Genomic DNA, 3996 nt, shown 5'->3' on the forward strand with positions numbered 1-3996 from the left:
CCCAGGGAACTGGGATCATCCCCTGCCCAGATTGGAGGGGGGAAAAGTTTGGGGATCATGTTCTAACACTTCAAACGGGAGCCCCTCGGTGGAAAGGGGAGTATTTTAAAGGCCACATTGACCCAGGGGAGTTCACAACTTCAAGGAAGTTCGTGACTGGTGATTTGAATTTGTTAAACTGTGAAAAAAAAACCATCTTTAACCTTTTATGAGGCAGAGCCTGGGTTTTTTTTTGGGGGGGGAGTAATTTTATTCCTTTGCCTGGAGCAAGAGCAGAATGAAATGTTTTGGTCTGAACTGGAGTGTGGTTTGTGGAGATAGAGAGAGATTGGATAGATAGATGGATAGATAGATGGATAGATAGATGGATAGATAGATGGATAGATAGATGGATAGATGGATAGAGAGATAGAGAGAGAGATAGAGAGAGAGAGATAGAGAGATAGAGAGAGAGATAGAGAGATAGATAGATAGATAGATAGATAGATAGATAGATAGATAGATAGTTGGAAACATTAATTCTTATCTCTGGTTTGGGTCCCAAGTGAGGCTGGAATCAAACAGTCACATTCCCCTCAGGTCAAAGAATAAGGAAGGCCAGGAAAGCTCCTCAGAACAGCAGGGAAAAGCAGCCAAGAGGGAGGGTTTGGAGAGAAATCGTGGAAGAATTGGCTGGATCCAGGACACATTTCCCTTGGAAGCCTGGACTAAATCTTTTCACCGGGCAGAATTTGCCTTCAGCTGGTTTTAATATCCCAGTGACTTCTGCCAAGTGCTCCCATCATTTAGTGGGACAACTGGAGCTGCTTCAGGTCCCATCCTGGTTGTCTTGCTGCCTGAAATGGTTTCCCTTTCAAGAAAGGGGCTCTGGAGCTGGTCCAGGGGGAGGGTGGGAGCAGCCAGGATGCTGAGGGTATTTTGGGGTGGGGTGTTTCATTTGATTCCCCTTTCCAACCTTCCTTTAGCAGTTCCCTCCACGCTGGAGTTGGGGACCCCCTGCAAAGTGGTTCCCCACCCTCCGTGGCAGCAGTGGGGAAACTGGGGGAGAGGAAACATGTCCTGAGATCTGCAGGACAGATTCATTTCCCTGCCCAGCCACCAAACCAACCCTCCCTGCTAATTAATGAAAGGCTGGATCAGATCTGGCTGGTGGTTTCTAGAAGCCAGGACTAAGTTTAGCAAGATCTCCTCCCTGGGGTAGTTCAGGAGAAGATGTGATTAATGCTGTGACTCAGGAAGAGGGTTTTGAGGAATTCTCTTTCCACCCACCACCAGAAAAGCTCTGTGGGATACATCCTTGCAAAAAAGGGACCTTTATCCCCCTCCAGGGATGGTTTTCATTCTTTCCAAAGGATTTGCCCTGGATTTTATCCAAATCCTTTTCCTCCCCTTTCTGTTCTGGAGACAGGCTGGGAGAGTTGGAGGATGGTCAGGAGAAGAGAAGGCTCCAGGGAAGACCTCAGAGCACCTTCCAGTGCCTGAAGGGGGGTGCAAGGAAGCTGGGGAGGGGCTTTTTCCAAGGATGTGGTGATGGGATGACAGGGATTGGCTTAAAACTGAAAGAGGGGAGATGGAGGTGAGACATGAGGAGGAAATTCTGGGTATTTACTCTTCATCTCTGGCCCAGAGGAGGGACTGAAACTCAGACAAAAGGGTCTCCATGTCCTGTGGCAGCTTCCAAGTCCTGTGCTGCAAAAAAAAAAAAATAATTGGCTGAATTTCAATGATCCAATGAAAATTCCCATTTTGGGACAGAAAGGTGCGTGTCACTAAGTTCTGGGGAGCCAGCTGAGGTGGTTTGGGAAGGGTGATCAGGATCCTTCCTGGATAAACAGGATGGGGAGCTGATCTAAACAGCATCTCCACGTCCTCGCTGGGTTGTTTGGACTTAGCAGGAGATACAAACCCCTCCAGGAAATAGCAGGGATCTGGTGTTTATTTATTCCTCAGGGATGGGGCTTTTTTTTTTGCATATGGAACAAGTTGTGCTGGAGATGTTTGTGTCTGAGGCAGCTGGAGATGCTGAGTTTTCTAACCTGGGGGTAAAATTGGGTTGTTCCCTTGGGTTGAGGCATCACTGGGGAGAGGCTGAATTTCTCCCTTTTTGGAAGCTAAAAAGCCAAGGGTTTGTTTTTCCCAGGTCCATCTAGGAGCTCACCTGGAGCACGAGTGGCATTTTCAGAGGAATTTGTTGCTCTCATTGGAGAGTTTTAAACTTCCAGCAGCTCAGGAGGTTCTGGAAACATCTCCCCACGCCTGGGGCAGCCTCGGAGTGGGGCAAGGAACATCCCTGTCTGCAAACCCAGGGATGATCCTGGATGTGCAAGATCCTGGGGCAGGAAGAGGTGGGGATGGCTTTGCATGGTTACAGTTGCTGTTTATCCCCCTTTTTCCAGCCACTGGTGGCAGAAAGGAGTGGAAAAAAAGCCTTCAGTGCTCCTCATAAAACGCAGAGTCAGCCCGGGTGATGTGGCCACCATCAAAAGTCTCTTTCATTCATTCTGCAAGGTTGGGGTGGGACACGTGAAGTGGCATCATTTCCTCAGGGCAGAACAAAAATCCCTACCCAAAAAAAAACCCCTTAGCAGCAAGCCTGGAATGGGGCTGATCCCTCTGGGTGGCACATCAGCCTCTCCCAGGGAGGAGGCAGCTGGAGAGGGTGAGTCTGAGGCAGAGGATCTTCTGGGCACAGGAAGCCCCTGTTTCTCACTGTTGCTGGGCTTGGGGAAGCTGCAAAAATCCTTCTCCATGATCTGAAAGAGGGGATGGAGGGCACCAGTGTGGGTGGGAGTGTTGAGCTGCCTGAGGGTAGGAAGGCTCCACAGAGGGATCTGGGTGGATCCATGGGCCAAGGTCACTTGTATGAGGTTCTACGAGGCCAAGTGTCAAGTCCTGCACTTGGGCAACACCAACCCCAGGAGATGCTACAGGCTACCCCAGGACACCTTCTCCATCTCCACAGTCCCTGAGAGGAGGTTGGGTGAGATGGGGGTGGTCTCTTCTCCCAAGGGACAAGTGATGGGACAAGAGGAGGTGGCCTCAGGTTGCTTTGGGGGAGGTTCAGCTTGGATATGGGGAACAATTCCTTCCTGGAAAGGGTTGTCAGGCCTTGGCCCAGGCTGCCCAGGGTGGAGTCCCCATCCCTGGAGGGGCTCAAGAAACTGCTTCAGGCCATGGTTTGGTTGGCACAGAGCTGTGAGGGTTGCACTGGGTGATCTTGGAGGTCTTCTCCAACCTTAGATTCTCCAGGAAGGTCCCAGCCCCCCTGCCAGGGCAAATACACGTCTTGTTCTGCATAAAAACTCTCCCTGTTCCAGGCAGAGTTCAGGGACCAGCCCCTCAGGAAGGAGTTTTTGTGGATCTGAAGCACCAGCTCAGAAATGTGACCTCCTCCTCCTCCTCCTCCTCTGCGCTCCAGCTGGGAAGCCCTGGTGGAGCAGGAACGTGCAGGGATGTGCAGAGCACAGTGTGTACGTGGCTCAGCACGTCCTCAGCTCCAGGCTGCCCCCAGCATCCTGCTCACCCTTCCTTTCCCTGCCTTTTCCAGCAGGAGGACCAGTTTCTGGCCAGAAGACAGACACCTGGAGGGGGAAGCACCTCCCCCTGCATCCTCCTGGCAGCTGCATGGATCCCTCATGCAAGGGCAGAAGCTCAGAGGGTGTTCAGGGACCCCCCTGTGCAGCATCCCCCGAGGGCTGGTGGCCCCTGTGGTGCTGGGGATGCATTTTGGGGCTTTCAGGTGACCCACATGGATACAGGGATGGCAGGTACTGGGTGGAGGGGTGCCCGGGAGGAATGTTGGCCTTCGGAGGAACCTGGTTTTGGGAGCAGCTTCTGCTGCCCAGGGACAACCTTTTTGGAATCCCCGCAGTCCCTTCCCCCCCCCCCCCCCCATTTCCCTGCCTGTCGCTTTGCCTGGGCTCCACAAGGTGGCACAAGGAAACTGCTGCTTCCCAGAGGAGCGTCCCTGGAAAAACCCCGCCCGGGGATTATTCC

The sequence above is a fragment of the Chaetura pelagica genome, unplaced genomic scaffold (assembly GCF_000747805.2).
Source record: "Chaetura pelagica isolate M959 unplaced genomic scaffold, ChaPel_1.0 scaffold329, whole genome shotgun sequence".
In the NCBI taxonomy this organism is placed as follows: Eukaryota; Metazoa; Chordata; class Aves; order Apodiformes; family Apodidae; genus Chaetura; species Chaetura pelagica.